The 20510-nt window shown below is 44.9% G+C and overlaps 1 protein-coding gene across 2 annotated transcripts in view; it reads right to left on the bottom strand.

The window, feature by feature from the left end:
* Positions 1–18565, bottom strand: part of pacsin3 (protein kinase C and casein kinase substrate in neurons 3) — a 48738-nt gene extending 30173 nt beyond the window's left edge. Inside the window, exons 1-2 of one of the 2 annotated variants that reach the window (XM_083652957.1) lie at positions 18124–18565; positions 14427–14493 (exon numbers count right to left, since the gene is read on the bottom strand). The gene's annotated coding sequence lies outside the window, so the exon portion shown is untranslated. The remainder of the gene's footprint in view (positions 1–14426; positions 14494–18123) is intronic. The other variant, XM_083652958.1, reaches the window with a different exon arrangement.
* Between the last annotated feature and the right edge of the window lie 1945 nt (positions 18566–20510).

Here is a 20510-nt window from a genome sequence, read left to right as displayed (position 1 = left end):
AAAGTGGATTTAAATAAAGTATTTTTTCTATGTTTTTTTTTTTAGGTTTTGGTCCGAGTGAAATGTTCTATGGTCTCTCCCGATTCTAAATGTAGCTGAATCGTTTGGTTTGACCAAGTGAAACTATTCTTATAAGCGTTTTACGAAATGTCAATGGGAATATAAATGGCGGATGAAAATCTCTGGTACAGTGCTGAAGCAGGAACTGACGTTCACTTTGGCTCTCTATACTGACGCTCTAGCCTGGGTAAACCCAGCCTCCACGTGACCTCTATCTATCGGGCTACTGACGCTCCACAGGTCTGACTGAGCAACTCAACAGCACACCTCTCAGACGGCAGCCAATCCCCTTCAGCCAGCACAGCTCAGGGCACATCCTTTCTTCACACTGTCCTAGCCGGGTATCAAACTCCGATACTTTTATGGTATCGACCGAACTACGTCAATACTATCGAATATCGATTCACTTCAAGTATCGATTCACCAAATTTCAATACCTACGACGAGTGCATCTTGTTTTTTTCCTTGAATGCAGCATACGAGCAGGGATGAAATAATGTTCTACATGAATAACAATGTCGAAATTGAGAAGTTTGGACTTATTATTTACAACTGAAAAATATATATATATATATATATATATATATATATATATATATATGAGGTGAAGAGAGGATTCCCATGTGCACAGCCAGTAGAAAGATCAGGTGCTGGTCGGTTGCAGGAAAAACATAAATTGAAAAATTAAAGGAACCACCGCAACACTGAAAATGACTTACTGATATTTATTTATTGTGAACAATGCGTTTCGTCATTTTCAGTGTTGCGGTGGTTCCTTTAATTTTTCAATATATATATATATATGGTGAAGAGAGGATTCCCATGTGCACAGCCAGTAGAAAAATCAGGTGCTGGTCGGTTGCAGGATAAACATGAAATGAAAAATTAAAGGAACCACCGCAACACTGAAAATGACTTACTGATGTTTATTTGTGAACAACGCGTTTCGCGTGCAGCTTCATCAGGTTCACAGAGCTGTGAACCTGATGAAGCTGCACGCGAAACGCGTTGTTCACAAATAAACATCAGTAAGTCATTTTCAGTGTTGCGGTGGTTCCTTTAATTTTTCATATATATATATATATATATATTACAGAGAGTAAAGTATCGAAAAAAGTATAATTCAGGAACCAGTATCGAAGACAAGGTACCGGTATCGATATCGAGAATTTTTGAACGATACTCAGGCCTACTTAGCAGCACAGGAGTACACAACACAAGGGGGACAGATAAACTGTGTGTGTGTGTGTGTGTGTGTGTGTGTGTGTGTGTGTGTGTGTGTGTGTGTGTGTGTGTGTGTGTGTGTGCGCGTGCGTGTGTGTCACGGGTGAGTGGAAAGTATGCTAGCGGTGGAGGCATCTGCCACCAACATGCTAGAACATGAGCGAGTATGAGACATTCACTTTGCCATGACATGCTAATTACTGCTGCTATACCCTACAGGACAGTAGGGTGTGTGTGTGTGTGTGTGTGTGTGTGTGTGTGTGTGTGTGTGTGTGTGTGTGTGTGTGTCTGTTGAGTGTATTTGGGTGCGGCTCATTGAAAGCCAGTTACTGGGTCGGTCTGTATTATCTCCATATCTGCTAGATCACCAGACAAGTAAGTCAACAGTGAGCTACCGACACCACCAGGTTGCAACACACACACACACACACACACACACACACACACACACACACACAAGGGGTGGGGGGGAGGGGAATCGATACAGCATAGTATCAAGATATTTTGCCTAACGATATTGTATCGATATTTGGACGCCAAGTATCGATATAAAAAAAATAAAGAAATTGCAGGGCATGCCATGCCAGGCCACCGGGCATCTGCCCGAAGAGCCCGATGTTGCAGTCAGCGCCTGCAGTGGCGTATTGAGTCCAGAGAAGCTTAATAATGTAGCCTACATTTTGGGCAAAAACAAAACAAAAAAACACTGCATGTTTTACTTCCGGTGCGGTCAAGGAAAAGGTAGGAAAAGGAGTTAGACAATATATCGCAATATTCAATATATCGCAATATTCAATATATCGCAATATCGGCGATATCGCTATATCGCAATACTATCGTATCGTGACTCAAGTATCGTTTTAGTATCGTATCGTGGGCATCTGGTGATTCCCACCCCTAACACACACACACACACACACACACACACACACACACACACACAGAACAGGCAGACAGACAGAATAACAGACAGACAGACAGAAGAACAGACAGAAGAACAGATAGACAGACAGACAGAAGAACAGACAGAAGGACAGACAGGCAGAAGAACAGACAGAAGAACAGACAGACAGGCAGAAGAACAGACAGAAGAACAGACAGACCTCACTATCCTGTGGACTGGTTCACTCACTGCCGTGCCTGGAATACCTGTACATGCTGAGCTGCGCTATACTGTAGTGCTGTAGTAGCTACTGTAATACTGTAGTGATGTAGTACTGTAGTAGCTACTGTAATACTGTAGTGCTGTAGTACTGTAGTAGCTACTGTAATACTGTAGTGATGTAGTACTGTAGTAGCTACTGTAATACTGTAGTGCTGTAGTACTGTAGTAGCTACTGTAATACTGTAGTGCTGTAGTAGCTACTGTAATACTGTAGTGCTGTAGTACTGTAGTAGCTACTGTAATACTGTAGTGATGTAGTACTGTAGTAGCTACTGTAATACTGTAGTGATGTAGTACTGTAGTAGCTACTGTAATACTGTAGTGCTGTAGTGCTGTAGTAGCTACTGTAATACTGTAGTGCTGTAGTGCTGTAGTAGCTACTGTAATACTGTAGTGATGTAGTACTGTAGTAGCTACTGTAATACTGTAGTGATGTAGTACTGTAGTAGCTACTGTAATACTGTAGTGCTGTAGTACTGTAGTAGCTACTGTAATACTGTAGTGCTGTAGTGCTGTAGTAGCTACTGTAATACTGTAGTTATGTAGTACTGTAGTAGCTACTGTAATACTGTAGTTATGTAGTACTGTAGTAGCTACTGTAATACTGTAGTGATGTAGTACTGTAGTAGCTACTGTAATACTGTAGTGATGTAGTACTGTAGTAGCTACTGTAATACTGTAGTGCTGTAGTAGCCTACTGTAATACTGTAGTGCTGTAGTACTGTAGTAGCTACTGTAATACTGTAGTGATGTAGTACTGTAGTAGCTACTGTAATACTGTAGTGATGTAGTACTGTAGTAGCTACTGTAATACTGTAGTGATGTAGTACTGTAGTAGCTACTGTAATACTGTAGTGATGTAGTACTGTAGTAGCTACTGTAATACTGTAGTGCTGTAGTAGCCTACTGTAATACTGTAGTGCTGTAGTACTGTAGTAGCCTACTGTAATAGAGGCAAAGTGAACGTCACTTCCTGCTTCAGCACTGTACCAGAGATTTTCTTCCGCAATTTATTTTCCCATAGACATAAAATGCTCATAAAAATAGTTTTACTTGGTCAAACCCACTGAGCTAAATAAAAATGGAGGGAGGATCTCCATCTCCTGCCTGTATTGTCTATTGAAGCCAAAATCTTGTCAGATCAAGAGAACCAGAGTCTGCGGAGTAGCTCCGTTGAGTTAGAACCTCTGAGAGCTCCCCGCCCCTCTGAACTTTCTTATGTAGAGCTGCTGTTTCTAGAATGCGCACAGTGCGTTGTGTATTTATATACAGTCTAGCTCTGTAAATATGGCACTTTAAGTTGTAATATTTTTTGTCTCGCCAAAAGTAACCAGGAAGATTCCCACTATGAGATCAGTTTATCAAAACGACGCCTGTACGAAAATCAGATTTTCAGACCTCCGGGCTCCTCTCAGCCTCTCACTGGGGGAAATTTTGATTAACTTTATGATTTAATTCCTTTTGGAGCAAATGTTGGTTTAACAAATCTAACCTTGACGCTTTACGTTACGTTGTTTACGGCTATAGTGTGAGTAGGGCAGCCTGTAACGTTCTATTTAATATAGCTCAGTGGTAACATTAGCCCAGTCCGTTAGCCAGGCTGCCTGGTCTCGTCTCTGTAACTAGGTTACAGCTAAGAAAGGAGCTTGTGAAGAACGAACATCCCCACAGTCAAAGCACTTCCCTGAGATATCTATATAAAAACGTTTATTGCTTTACTACCAAAAATAAAACCTCCAGTGTCTGTATAAGCTAAGGCTAACCCGTTAGCGATTAGCTAATGGCTGGTGATTGTGTACGCTAGGCCCCGTGTTATACCTGGGAGTTAATATTATAAAACACATTTCCTGGCATATGCAGGCAGTTGGACAACCTGGTAAGTTCTGAAAATATGTGTATATTATTGTGTTATTCCAGCTATCGTTATCGGTTAAGTTATATTAAGCCGATAAATAATGAAAAACAGCCGACTAGCGAAAGCGGCTAACGCCATTGCTAGCCTGCATGTTAAAACCATTAGATAACATGAAGCCGTGTGTCTTGTCTATGATGATAGATCTATAATGTGCAGAGCCTGTCCAGCCAATGACTGCTTGAGACTGACTGCCACAGCTGTCAATCATCCATTTTTATCCCTTTTTATATGTCAAATAACTACTTAAAAACAAACTGATCAGAAAAATGACCACTTGCACAGGCATTAGCATGATAATGACTATCTAAAATGATACAAACCACCTTTGGAAAAAAATTATCTGACGTATACTGTGATTTTTTCGGTTGTGATTTTCCCATCCACTAACATGGGGAGGCGGGCCTTGTGACCTAATACTGGATTCAACAGCCAGAGAGGCGATCTAACATGCAGCGGCTTCACTGAACGGGACCAGAGCTGCAGCCTTGGTCAAACCAAACGGTTCAGATATATTTAGAATCGGTAGAGACCATAGAACATTTCACTCAGACCAAAACTTTAAAAAAAAACATCGAAAAAACATTTTCTTCTTCAAGTAAAACTATTTTTATGAGCATTTTACGAAATGTCTATGGGAAAATAAATGGCGGATGAAAATCTCTGGTACAGTGCTGAAGCAGGAGGTGACGTTGAATTTGGCTCTCTATACTGTAGTTACCGAACCAGCAATGGCTTAATTTCTATGCTGAGCTGGCACTTACAGAATAGGGCATCACAAATAATTCAGCGTTACTGAATTATGAACCAGATTTTGAAAGGAATTAACGTCTCTCTGTGCACACTGCTCCTAAGTGCTTTTCACCAAGCATCACTATTATATGAATATAAACACATTGCATTAACATTTTATAAACTGCTGTAATCAGACCTTTAAGCAAAAACAACAACATTCTGAGCCTGAAATGTTCCTGATTTCTTTAAATATTTATTTATTTATTCTCTCTAAAACGAGTCCAATGTCAAAGAACAAAAACAATTGGCCCATTTCTGTACTGAATAGGGGTGTCACGATACACTCAGTTCACGATACGATACGTATCACGATACTGGGTTCACGATAACGATACGATACGATACGATTTTAACAATATTTTTTTAAACTTGAATAATGACAATATATGACTGGAAAAGTAGTATTTTATTTGAAATGCACAAATACAAAACATGCTGTTGTGGGAAATTGTTATTACAATAACAACTAGAAAAAACATGAGATTGGAGATAAGGCTTATCTTGAAATAGAATGAGTTACACCGTCACTTAGATTTACTTTGAACTAAAAGGTTTCTCAGCAGTATAAATTCTCATTATGCATCTTCAGTTTTTCTTCAAACTCAAACAACAAGACTTTTCTTAGTCTATTTTTTATGCATCTTCAGTTTTTCCTGTCAAGTAAACAGTTTTGCCAGAAACTCAATTGAATGGTTTCTCTCCTGTATAACTTCTCATGTGTCTCTTCAGAGACTTGTTCAACTGAACTACTTTCCACACATTGAACTTCAACAAACAAAGACGTTTCTTTGTCTACTTTTGGGGGGGGGAAAAAAAAAAAAAAAAAAAAAAAAATCACGATATGAGATTTCATCTCAACGATACATATCGTGACGTTTTACTATCGCGAAATTTCGTGGGACGATATATTGTGACACCCCTAGTACTGAATGCATGAATATTCAAGACAAAGCATTATTAATCTATAAACCTAGTGTAATAAAGGATAACTGTGGAAAAATGCATTACCTGACAATCTTAACCTATATCCCATTTATTAATTTTAATACACATTTTAGTAGGGAATCTGCTAAATGTTTGTCCAATTCCAATCTTACTGGTAAACAACAGTATAGCCTTCTGGGTTTCCCCACCCGGGAAAGTTCTAAATGGCCAGAACAGAGCACTTATGGACCTGATCTCCTAATGTCACCGTGTCCGTCTACCTGGACTCCACTTCACTCTCTCCCCTGATCGCCTCCTCAAAAACCAGATAGGGCCTCCCCCAGTGTAACGCAAGCCTGGGTGACCGTTCAGTCTGTGATTCTGTTCTCACAGACAGAACCTACAGCGGCCTACCTTAACGCTGCCATCAGTCTGTCGCTGGGCCACACCAGCCTCCCCGTCACAAGACACTTGGCTGGCGGCGCTGTGCCCCCCTGTCAAAAGATACTTGCCACCGGGCCTAACAGCTTTTCTGTGGAAACTGTATATTCCTGTAGATTCACATCAGAAACGTGTGCAATGGCTCAAAACAGCACCAGGAACAGTGCTCAGTCAAAGTCACAGTGGTGTCCTTGGTTTGGGGAAAAAACATGCCGAGTGTGTGTGTGTGGAGTGGCCATGCAACGCCCATCCAGATGGACAGATCCCTCCCATCCCACTCAGAGGCCTCTGTGTGTGTGTGTGTGTGTGTGTGTGTGTGTGTGTGTGTGTGTGTGTGTGTGTGTGTGTGTGTGTGTGTGTGTGTGCGTGCATGTACTAAGAGGATGTTTACATTCCCTCGGTCACTGACCACGAACTTGAGTTCAGTTCCCTCAGGTTAACCCCCCCCCCCCCCCCCCCAGGCCACCCTGGAGGTCAGGGACCTGCTGGAGCTGAGGAAGGCAGTAGGGTCAGTGTGGTTAAGAGAGCGCGAGAGAGTGCGATCAGAGATTTTAATCCAAGATCTGAAAATCTCCACGAGTGAGATATGATCCGAAGCCCTGCAGAGAGATGGATCTGTGATTGACAGGTTCATGGGCCCTCATAAAAATTAAAAATAAATCTTTGACTTTGATTCCATAAAACAATTTGATAAAACACTGGACTTTACTGCTATGACGGCCATTTTGATCTTATGCTACACTACAGATTCCCCACTGAAAATCAGAAAAGTTAGCATCTCAACAGAATCCAGAGGGATATAGGTTCGCAATTTAAGGTAAGACGTCCCACTATAGCTAGTTACCAGAATATCAATCTTGGAACCCATCGTCTATCGGTCGGACGACGATGCAGATATGTGTAGAGATTATCTGAAATATCGTCTGGACACCATCAAGAGTTGAGACGAGACTGCCAGAAAAGCCTAGTAGCATCTAACTAGCTAAGCTAGCTAACTTCCCTGCTAAATTGTTGATTTCAGAATTATTAAAAGTAATTGTGTCCTGCATTGCCGATTTTGGCATAAAGATACTTTTGTTACAAATCACAACTTTGTCTTGGATTTAAAACATAAACAAACAAAATCAGTGAAGGTACACTACATTCCAAAAGAAAGACAGAATTCCCATACATTTTCATTTCTAAACATTCATATTTTCTCAGAAGGCTAATACTGATGCTTTGTAGAATAGTCTTTCTCAGTGTCAAACATTTCATAGTATGTTGGTCTCATCATGTTTACTAATAATCAACAGCCCTGAAAATTGTTAGTAACATAAAAAAAACGTTTATGGAAATAACTACCATCTGCCAGGGTCTCTTTAAGTCACAATGGAAGTCTAGACACGCCCCCTAAAATGTATTGGGGGAACCAAACATGGCTTCTTCATATGGAAGTACTTTGGGTTCTGAACAGAGAGGAGAATCCACAAAGGCCAATAACGGATAGGATGATGGACCCTCTTGCCCTTTCTAGTCAGCACATTATAGTGAAACAATATCGACTGTGGACATCTGGAAAATATCTGTCCAAGGACTTGTAGAGAGAGACCAGGAGGTCCTCCCCACTGCCGATGATTCTGACGTAATTATCTTACAAACATCTGCAGTCAAAAACCTGAGCAGCAGCTTCTGAGAAATTTGCACTAGAGGGGATTTGTTTCTTCACAACTCGCAATCTTGGTCAATACTGGATTTTTTTTTTATTCCTCAGATTAGTTACTTTGACATTAAAAAGTCACGAAAATAGGGTCCAGATGTTGAAAAATACCAAAATTCTTCTTTAAGGAATTTTGTGTGAATCCGTCCGTGGTCTCGGTCCTTAGCCATCTAGTCCATTAACCATCCTGAAGGCAGCCAAAAGCTAAAGCTGACCCTTGATCATCATCCAGAACAACCTTCTGGAGGCCGGTCAACTGTCAGGCCTGACTGACACAACACAGCAGAGCCTTTGAGAAAGGGCAGAATGGATGGAAGGAACGAGACAGGACGACTGAAAGAGGCAGCAGCTCGGGATGAGCGGTGGAAACGATGGAGGCGGTCAGGTGGAGGAGAAGACGAACTGGGGAGGGGTGGGCGCTCGTTGAAGGCATGTGGAACAGACATGTATCCATGTTGAAGGCATGTGGAACAGACATGTAACCATGTTGAAGGCATGTGGAACAGACATGTAACCATGTTGAAGGCATGTGGAACAGACATGTAACCATGTTGAAGGCATGTGGAACAGACATGTAACCATGTTGAAGGCATGTGGAACAGACACATGTATCCATGTTGAAGGCATGTGGAACAGACACATGTATCCATGTTGAAGGCATGTGGAACAGACACATGTATCCATGTTGAAGGCATGTGGAACAGACATGTAACCATGTTGAAGGCATGTGGAACAGACATGATGTAACCATGTTGAAGGCATGTGAAACAGACATGATGTAACCATGTTGAAGGCATGTGGAACAGACACACGTATCCATGTTGAAGGCATGTGGAACAGACATGATGTAACCATGTTGAAGGCATGTGGAACAGACATGATGTAACCATGTTGAAGGCATGTGAAACAGACATGATGTAACCATGTTGAAGGCATGTGAAACAGACATGTATCCATGTTGAAGGCATGTGAAACAGACATGATGTAACCATGTTGAAGGCATGTGAAACAGACATGTATCCATGTTGAAGGCATGTGGAACAGACATGTATCCATGTTGAAGGCATGTGGAACAGACACATGTAACCATGTTGAAGGCATGTGGAACAGACACATGTAACCATGTTGAAGGCATGTGAAACAGACATGTATCCATGTTGAAGGCATGTGGAACAGACACATGTAACCATGTTGAAGGCATGTGGAACAGACACATGTATCCATGTTGAAGGCATGTGGAACAGACACATATATCCATGTTGAAGGCATGTGGAACAGACATGTATCCATGTTGAAGGCATGTGGAACAGACACATGTATCCATGTTGAAGGCATGTGGAACAGACATGTATCCATGTTGAAGGCATGTGGAACAGACACATGTAACCATGTTGAAGGCATGTGGAACAGACACATGTATCCATGTTGAAGGCATGTGGAACAGACATGTATCCATGTTGAAGGCATGTGGAACAGACATGTATCCATGTTGAAGGCATGTGGAACAGACATGTATCCATGTTGAAGGCATGTGGAACAGACATGTATCCATGTTGAAGGCATGTGAAACAGACATGATGTAACCATGTTGAAGGCATGTGGAACAGACACATGTATCCATGTTGAAGGCATGTGCATTGTGGAACAGACATGTAACCATGTTGAAGGCATGTGGAACAGACACATGTAACCATGTTGAAGGCATGTGGAACAGACACATGTATCCATGTTGAAGGCATGTGGAACAGACATGTATCCATGTTGAAGGCATGTGGAACAGACATGTATCCATGTTGAAGGCATGTGGAACAGACATGTATCCATGTTGAAGGCATGTGGAACAGACATGTATCCATGTTGAAGGCATGTGAAACAGACATGATGTAACCATGTTGAAGGCATGTGGAACAGACACATGTATCCATGTTGAAGGCATGTGGAACAGACACATGTAACCATGTTGAAGGCATGTGGAACAGACACATGTATCCATGTTGAAGGCATGTGCATTGTGGAACAGACATGTAACCATGTTGAAGGCATGTGGAACAGACACATGTAACCATGTTGAAGGCATGTGGAACAGACACATGTATCCATGTTGAAGGCATGTGGAACAGACATGTATCCATGTTGAAGGCATGTGGAACAGACATGTATCCATGTTGAAGGCATGTGGAACAGACATGTATCCATGTTGAAGGCATGTGGAACAGACATGTATCCATGTTGAAGGCATGTGGAACAGACACATGTAACCATGTTGAAGGCATGTGGAACAGACACATGTATCCATGTTGAAGGCATGTGCATTGTGGAACAGACATGTAACCATGTTGAAGGCATGTGGAACAGACACATGTAACCATGTTGAAGGCATGTGGAACAGACACATGTATCCATGTTGAAGGCATGTGGAACAGACATGTATCCATGTTGAAGGCATGTGGAACAGACACATGTATCCATGTTGAAGGCATGTGGAACAGACACATGTATCCATGTTGAAGGCATGTGAAACAGACATGATGTAACCATGTTGAAGGCATGTGGAACAGACACATATATCTGCTCTCTAACTGGGAAACAAAGGTTTACGAGCCGGAGAGACGCAGTGGGGTAGCGGGGAGGAGGAGGGGGGGGCACTCCACAGCACATTGAGAAACACACACAACAACACAAGCAGCTTCTGATGTGGTTCGTCCAACACGACTTATCGGCATGTGGAGCAGGTTTGCAGAGCTTCAACACGAATGAGGCAGAATCATGGTGTGCAGCACACATCACATACTGTACCCACGACAGCCTCTGAAACATAGTCATGTCAGCCACAGGCCCACACACACAGCAGCTGAGTGAATCAATCACAAACACTACTGTAGGAGGACCAACACAATCTGGAGAGATCTGCGTCTAGGCTACTACTGGCTGGGAAGAGAAGGGGAGGGAGAGAGAGAGACAGAGAGAGAGAGAGAGAGAGAGAGACAGAGAGACAGAGGGAGATCCTGGTTGCGGGTTTATGCAGAAGTGGGTCAGGGCAGGGGAGGGTGGAGGGTTGGGGGAGGTGAGACCATGGGAGGGAGGCTGGCTAGAGAGGCAGGTCCAGACCTCATAAGCTGCACTAGAGGACTCCCGTCATTAATCTGATTAATGTACACCAACAGTTTGGCTGCAAACAGGCCTGTGTTGTGTTTCCAGCTGTAGCAGTGGCCTCCAGCGTTAAGTTAAGCTGCTCCGCTCCTGTAGCTTACTTGCTACATTCCAGCAGAGTTTGGGTTTGTAAGGGTGTGTAGGTAGGTAGCCTCCACATCAGGGCCCACAGCCCTGAGGCATAGCCTCCATGTCAGGGCCCACAGGCCTGAGGCATAGCCTCCACGTCAGGGCCCACAGGCCTGAGGCATAAGCCTCCACATCAGGGCCCACAGCCCTGAGGCATAGCCTCCACATCAGGGCCCACAGGCCTGAGGCATAGCCTCCACGTCAGGGCCCACAGGCCTGAGGCATAGCCTCCACGTCAGGGCCCACAGGCCTGAGGCATAAGCCTCCACATCAGGGCCCACAGGCCTGAGGCATAAGCCTCCACATCAGGTCCCACAGCCCTGAGGCATAGCCTCCACATCAGGGCCCACAGGCCTGAGGCATAGCCTCCACGTCAGGGCCCACAGGCCTGAGGCATAGCCTCCACGTCAGGGCCCACAGGCCTGAGGCATAGCCTCCACGTCAGGGCCCACAGCCCTGAGGCATAGCCACCACGTCAGGGCCCACAGCCCCGAGGCATAGCCTCCACATCAGGGCCCACAGGCCTGAGGCATAGCCTCCACGTCAGGGCCCACAGCCCTGAGGCATAGCCTCCACGTCAGGGCCCACAGGCCTGAGGCATAGCCTCCACGTCAGGGCCCACAGGCCTGAGGCATAGCATCCAGAGGCATTCGTGAACGGGAGTGCTGAGGAAACTGTGCCACTTTTTAAATGCAGCCAGTGTGACTCTGCCAACAGCCCACTAAACAGAGCTGGAGACGCAGCTGTGCACCACACAGTGCTGCTGCTATGCGGCTGGCTTCACTCCTAGCATCTTTTTTTTCTTTCCACTATTTGAAAGAAATTGATAGCTACAGTATAATTGCAAAACGATTGCTACTGTGAAAGTTAAGCACATTTGGAAGTCCTCTTAAGACATTTGCTTACAGGTTGTTTTTGAAGTTAGAAGTATCTGCGTCACCTGAAATACTAGTAGCAAATGACATCACTTTACTGTAATGCAGCCAAAACAACACTTGTGCGTGCCATATCACAATATTATCATATACAAAATCTAAGAAGATATATTTAAGCAATAGCTCACGACAGGCCTTGGATATATGCTCATTATAGACCTTATTCGCTAACCCCGGACGGGCGCCATATTGTTGACATACCGTCCTGCAGCTGACAACTATAGTAACGGCCTTATTGTCGTTTCTGTTCCATTACAAAATAGCAATAGTGATGACCGCAATAAAAACCCCAGAGTTGTTGTTTGTATGCTGCCGTTAATGCCTGTAATAATAAACAAAAGAAAAAACGAGGTGAACAGACTTTGCTGTGAGGAGTTGTCAGAAAGTTTCACCTGTCTCTCCTAACTATCCACACATCTCCTGTGCTACTGACGTATCCGTATCCTCTGTCTCGCTCCCTTCACGTCTGTGGACGGTAGAGATAGAAACAAACCACGGGGACTTTATTGCTGTCATTACTACAGCCGTGTGTAATGCAGGTCACCATCCGAACCCAATTGGAACGATACAGGTGACGCTAACGGCGGCTAGCTTCCTATAAACTCTGCTCTTACATAGGCTGTCACTTAAAGCGGCTGCGCTATGTCAACAACATGGCGGCATGTACGTACGTGAGTGACGTCAATCGAATAAGGTCTATATCACACATAAGGGTCATGCTTCCTTAGGTGTGATATAATGAGTATATATCATGACCTGAAGTGAGCCATTGCTTTTATAAAATGGCTACAAAGTATGGCAATATGAAAGTAATAGACAACTCCAATTTAAATGGCTGTTATTCATAAATCATAAGGTTCCGCGGCTAATGTTAGCTAGTTAACTTTGGCTAATGCTTGTGCTAACATTAGGTTAAAGTTAGGTCCGAGGTTAGCTAGAAGCTAGCCTCACAAACAGTATCCGGTAGGCACTGCTCAATCCTAGTGCTAGTGCCATACTAGTGCTGCTAACCATCCCATACTAGTGCTGCTAACATCCCATAACTAGTGCTGCTAACCATCCCATACTAGTGCTACCTGCCCCATACTAGTGCTACCATCCCATAACTAGTGCTGCTAACCATCCCATACTAGTGCTACCTGCCCCATACTAGTGCTACCATCCCATAAGTGCTGCTAACCATACCATACTAGTGCTACCTGCCCCATACTAGTGCCACCATCCCATAACTAGTGCTGCTAACCATACCATGCTAGTGCTACCTGCCCCATACTAGTGCTACCATCCCATAACTAGTGCTGCTAACCATCCCATACTAGTGCTACCTGCCCCATACTAGTGCCACCATCCCATAACTAGTGCTGCTAACCATACCATACTAGTGCCACCATCCCATAACTAGTGCTGCTAACCATCCCATACTAGTGCTACCTGCCCCATACTAGTGCTACCATCCCATAACTAGTGCTGCTAACCATACCATACTAGTGCTACCCGCCCCATAACTAGTGCTTGACTGTTGCTTGACAGGAGTTGATTCTCAATGCTTTTCCAGCCCCAGTGTCGTCACAGACTCTGCGTTAGCACACACATGCTGAGGCGAAAGACTGAAACCATGCAGTGTGTACTGTAGTCCTTTCTCATCTTCACCACCAGCCAGGCTCAACTCACACACACCATCGACTGAGAACTCACATAATCAAGGCATTAGAGGATCTGGTGGTGGACGATATTGCAAACAAAGATGCCAGGAGCAAAACACAGAAAGAAAGCAACCCCGTCACACACACACACACTAAACTCTGAATACAGGACGCGTGTTTACCTCGAAATGCTGTTATGCTACTATGAGCACAACAAGCATGACTGTGTGTGTGTGTGCACAGCTCATCTGCAATCCAATAAAGACAGTAAATAGATGCAAACACAGGAGGACCAGCTTTATAGACCAAAAGCAGACAAGCGTTATTGAAGAGCAGAGCAAAGACTTACCTTATCAGAGATGAAAACAGATGGACACAGATGTCCAAAACGGGAGACAGCCTGTGTCTCCGAGGGCCTGAGAGAGAGAGAGAGCGAGAGAGACAGAGAGACACAGAGACAGAGAGAGAGAGAGAGAGAGAGAGAGAGAGAGAGAGAGACAGAGACAGAGAGAGAGATCCCTCAGAAATAGATGTGTGGATGGGGAAAACAGCAGGAGAAAAACAGAGAGAGGCTTGTTAGAAAGCGGTAGGTCCAGGCAGCAGCAGCAGCAGCATGCGGTCCAGGTCCAGGCAGGCTGTTATAGCCTGAGTGTGCCTGAAGGTGGCACATTCTGGGGCTAGCAGTGAAATGCCACACATGGCGCCCGGTAAGCGCAGGGCTAATGAGATGGCTGGCCCCCCCTATAAGAGGAGGTCAGAGGAGTTACCTCACACCTCTAAAATTACACCTGACTCAGAGGGATGCCAGCACGCCAAGACTCAATCATAACTCATCAGTGATTATCCAATTAACTCTTTTGTACCATGGCATTTTTTTCAACATTTAAAGTGGTCGTTATCATCCATTTAGCAATTGTTACCGGTAATTATCACCTCCAGCGACAGTGATTCACCCGTTAGAGAGAGTTTGTCTGTGGGCAGGATTTCTTGGTTATTAACAGATTTCCATTCGATTGAGCCTAGTAGACACAGACAGGTCTTCTGATCAGATTTTGGTTGTGATACAGATGTGAGATTTGAGCTTTTGGACGATTGTCGTTAAACTATGACGCTAACAGGGTGTGCCTTCAAGTTTTAGAATTGATCTGATCTACTATTCAAGTTGAATAATAGGACTCTTGGGTCATTGTGCTGTTTTTCTTTTTTAATCATGATCCCTATACAAACCCAGAGCTGACCCGTTCTCTTGACTGGGAATACAGATATGAAAGTAGTTAGTTGTGGTTAGTGATGCACACAAAACAGTGAAAGAAACACATGCTGCTTCTTGGGGTTAGATGTTTGGAGAGCAGTGAGAGAGGGCGGAGTGGAGCGAGCTCAGCCTGTCACTGAGGCACAAAGATCTGCCTTTTCAAATCGCATCCACCACAGAACAGAACCAGCAACACATTTTACATGCTACTACTACTCTCCCATACTGTACATGCCTGCTGACTACAGCGCCCCCTGTGTCAAACTGACGATGGTACATCCAGATGGAGAGGAGAGGAGAGACAACAAAACAAGAGAAGATTACAGAGGCAGAGTGCAGAGGAGGAGGAGAGACCGAGCCGAGGAGAGAGGGACAACTCAGCCTTGTTCCCAGAGACAGCTGTGCTGCCTCCACGCCACAAGCTCCTATTTCTAAACCACATCAGTGAGGCCATGTTGGGCCAGGATGGCCTCCATGCCAGCTCTCTCTCTCCAGGCAGGCTCTGCACAACAGGATGGCCTCCATGCCAGCTCTCTCTCCAGGCAGGCTCTGCACAACATGACGGCCTCCATGCCCTCTCTCCAGGCAGGCTCTGCACAACAGGATGGCCTCCATACCAGCTCTCTCTCCAGGCAAGCTCTGCACAACATGACTGCGTCCATGCCAGCTCTCTCTCTCCAGGCAGGCTCTGCACAACATGACGGCCTCCATACCAGCTCTCTCTCTCCAGGCAGGCTCTGCACAACAGGACAGCCTCCATGCCAGCTCTCTCTCCAGGCAGGCTCTGCACAACATGACAGCCTCCATGCCAGGTCTCTCTCCAGGCAGGCTCTGCACAACATGACGGCCTCCATGCCAGCTCTCTCTCCAGGCAGGCTCTGCACAACATGACGGCCTCCATGCCCTCTCTCCAGGCAGGCTCTGCACAACATGACAGCCTCCATGCCAGCTCTCTCTCCAGGCAGGCTCTGCACAACATGACGGCCTCCATGCCAGCTCTCTCTCCAGGCAGGCTCTGCACAACATGACAGCCTCCATGCCAGCTCTCTCTCCAGGCAGGCTCTGCACAACATGACAGCCTCCATGCCAGCTCTCTCTCCAGGCAGGCTCTGCACAACATGACGGCCTCCATGCCAGCTCTCTCTCCAGGCAGGCTCTGCACAACATGACAGCCTCCATGCCCTCTCTCCAGGCAGGCTCTGCACAACATGACAGCCTCCATGCCAGCTCTCTCTCTCCAGGCAGGCTCTGCACAACATGACAACCTCCATGCCAGCTCTCTCTCTCCAGGCAGGCTCTGCACAACAGAACGCCCCCCATATATATAGTCTAATAACATACGCATTTAGGCTGTTGAAGGCAGTCCTTTCAGCAAATGACCTAAAGCAAAATCGCAATCCCACTTTACCTGGTGGGAAATTATCAACCGATACTTTAGTGTCAGCTAACCTGTTGATACTATGTGGCAAATTCTGACGGAAACAAATGATGAGGGAGGTTTTCTAATAGTTTCTACTCCTGTCAACTGTCAACAGGGGTTTTCAACTGGGTTACACCATAGTGCCACTACAGCATAATACAACCCAGAGTGAAGTGGGTACCATCAGAAACCTCTCTTCTTTGAGCATATAAGAATAAGGTTGGACTCCTAAGATAGCCTGCACTCTCTGGTATCTGTTTTTGGCTGTTATGAGTGGCTTCAGACGATCTGTAAAGTTTTGATATATCCAGCAGCACCACTGGAGAGAAGTACGCAGACTGGGGGAGAGCTGACACACAGTGGGTGGGAGTTGACGCTCTGCATTGACATATTTCATGTTTCCATGAAATTCCACTCGCTTGGCAGGGGGGTTGGAGCCTGGGCCTGGGGGCGGGTTCGGCCTCCCTGCCCCCGCCCCCCCGTGGGTCCTGCTATAAGCCAGGACTTCCCAAACATTTTCACTCCCAAGGACCCTCCATAATAACCAAAGGCAGCTGGATTGGCGCGAGATCCTGAGGTTACCCTCAGTATCGATTCCTATTAACCCCATGGAGCACCAGTTGATTAGGATTTCATCCCAGGGGGACCACATCTGAGAAGAGGTTTTGCAATTCTATTATAGGACTTAGTGGAGAACTCGGAGAATGTTGCAACAGTTAGTTGGGACTGAAACTGTGACCAGAATAGCCCAATTTCTCATGGGGTAGATTTTCAGAAATGATTGGAGAAGATATATTTGGGGACTTCCTTTAACCCTCTCAAGGACTTTGGGAACCCTTGCTCTCGTTTAAAAGCTACTGTATGTAGCACAGTATAGCTGTGGCTAGCTGTCAACCCTCTGCCATGGAAAGCTTCAATGTTTGGGAAATAATAGATTGCATACAGTGATGTAGCCTAGTGAAAAGTAAAATATCAACTTACAGAAAAGCATGGATTTCTACTTTTCCCTTCCAAACTGTTTCTTCATATGACTTACAGCAGACTGATCCCACTAACTACAAGATCAATTTATTCTCACTATTAAAAAGGAAGAGTGAACAGACCTTTTTCATATCAAGGACCCCTAGTTTGTCCATAATATTATTAGGCCTCCATTTGATGAGATTTCATAATATTGCTAGTCATGCTAGATATGATTTTGTCCGGATTTCTAGAGAGATAACAGGGAAACTATGATCAAAATATGCATTCTTATTTCTGTAATTGTGCTCTTGTCACTGAAATAATGCCCCCCGCCCCCCCTGGCACACAGAATGTCAAACATGTGGTCGCTTCTTGACTTCCATCTGCTTGCTGCTCAAATCATTAGCCTACCTGCCCCTCCTGTCCTGTGGCTTTGCTCCGACCTGCAGGAACAAACCAACGCCTTCTCCCCGGCTGTGTCAGTCAGCTCACAGCCGATAGAGATAGAGATAGCGGGGGGGAGGGATGCCTGGGCGTTATCCCGGTGAAATGAACGCGGATAGTAGTCAGTCTCCCTTTTACTCCCGAGCAGCCTGATGAGACATTTTGCCTTTTGGAAGTTTACTTCGCAGTTAGCCGTCGTCGACCCCCCTCAGCCATTACAATGAAGATGATCCGACTTCAAGCCTCTTCTTTACTACTAGTACTTCGAGGAAATTCACTAGCACATAATCATCATCGGTTGATTGCTTTTTTGTCCCCCCCTCCTTCCCCAAAAAAGTGAGGTAGTCCTTGTATGAAGTGGAAAAAGTGCAGCAGTAAAAGATCACAGTTCGGGCTGCCTGCAGCTGAAGTGTCTCCCCCCTCCCTGCTGGCGTCGTTGTGTTGAGGTCTCTCTGTAATCAGATGCTGCTCGCCACAATATCCATTCATCCTATTACACCTTAACCCCTTCGCTGCCTGCAGTGTCTGCCAACCGCCAGCACGGCTTTATGCCGCGTTCAGGTGCTGTCGGGAAACAAAATCTGTCGCTCCAAGTGGAGCGCTCATAAACCAGAGGAAAAATAATACTCATAGTTTTATAGATATAGGGCTATGATCGAGATGACATATTGAATGCGTTCCAGCAGTTTTCGTATGTTGTTGGTGAAGTTTAAGGCTCACTCACTCTCCCTCAACCTGCATCTGACAGCTAGCCTATATCTGGTGGTTTACATTTCACCGACTGCCATTCAATAACCCCCAGAGAAGGGGCGTGAGCTTGTATTTACATGTAGGTGAGGTGGACAGAGCGAGCATAATACTGACAGCGAGTTTTTCCAGTATATTAAAATTGAGTACCACCCCCACCCCCCGCCCTAGGCTACTCATAAAACATTGCACCGCATTGTATTCTGTTTACAATGGAACATCAAATATTGCAAACTTAAATAGGCTACTTTCCCCCAGTTTATATTTTAGATTATTGCCTATCTTATTCTTCTGTTACAGGGTCGAGTGTTTCTCACACACACACACACCCCCACCCCCCCCCCCCCCACACACACACACACACACACACACACACACACACACACAGGGGCGTCATGCAAACCAAAATTCTGAGGGGGCGACATTCGGTGGCGACCAAAGGTCCCCGGCTAAAAAATGTCAGTGGCGACCGAAGGTCTGAATAGATCTGCAATGATTCAATCAGTCTGCCCAGATAAAGTGTGCTGAATCCACTCATGATTGAATCAGTCCATTTAGCTATTTCTAAAATGTTTGCCATTTGAAGCCAGATTTAGAGGAAGATCTCATTTTAAATTATAATTTTTTTATTAGAGTTTAGAGGGATTAGAGTGTTGTGATATCATTATTCGGTTTTAACCATCAATATTTTGCTCCTTTTCTCATTAGGGTAAATACTGTATATGTATTTAGAGATAAACATTCGGCAGCGACCAAAGGTCCCCAGCAGAAAAGTTTTGGTGGCGACCTAAGGTCTGAATAGATCTGCAATGATTCAATCAGTCTGCCCAGATAAAGTGTGCTGAATCCACTCATGATTGATTGATTTATCTATCAATCGTCCATTTAGCTATTTCTAAAATGTTGGCCAGATTTATAATATCTCATTTTAAATTATCATTGGGATTAGAGTGTTGTGATATCATGATTAAAGTCCCTGGAAACCAAAAATATTTTATTATTATTTAGCATTTTGAGTTCATCACATCACAGGACCCTATGTTAATAAGCCACCAGCCAAATTTGAACGATGATGAACGTCGCAAAGTATATAAATTTAGGTTTGACAGGTGTGGCAAAACGCATGAAAATCGATTATTTTTTAGAGTGTATTATCTCCCGCGGAATGTGTGGGCGTGTCCCATCTACAGCAGGGAAATTTCTGTCTCGGAGAGCGCGAGAGAGAGGGGGGAGGGAAACGGAGAGAGAAAGAGAGATGAGTGCACACACCGTGTGTGTGTGTGTGTGTGTGTGTGTGTGTGTGTGTGTGTGTGTGTGTGTGTGTGTGTGTGTGTGTGTGTGTGTGTGTGTGTGTGTGTGTGTGTGTGTGTTCGCGCGTTGCTCCCCTGGTTGCTCCGTGGCTCTGAGGAAGAGATCTCTGTCCGTTCTCTCTCTCTCTCTCTCTCTCTCTCTCTCTCTCTCTCTCTCTCTCTCTCTCTCTCTCTCTCTAGTCCGAGAGAGAGAGAGAGAGAGAGAGAGAGAGAGAGAGAGAGAGAGAGAGAGAGAGAGAGAGAGAGAGAGAGAGAGAGAGAGAGAGAGGAGCACATGGCTTGAAACCCGACACCTTG

Source organism: Poromitra crassiceps (genome assembly GCF_964638095.1).
Source record: "Poromitra crassiceps genome assembly, chromosome: 16".
NCBI lineage: Eukaryota > Metazoa > Chordata > Actinopteri > Beryciformes > Melamphaidae > Poromitra > Poromitra crassiceps.
The sequence above is the reverse complement of the archived record's forward strand: the minus strand, read 5'-3'. Positions and strand labels throughout refer to the sequence as shown.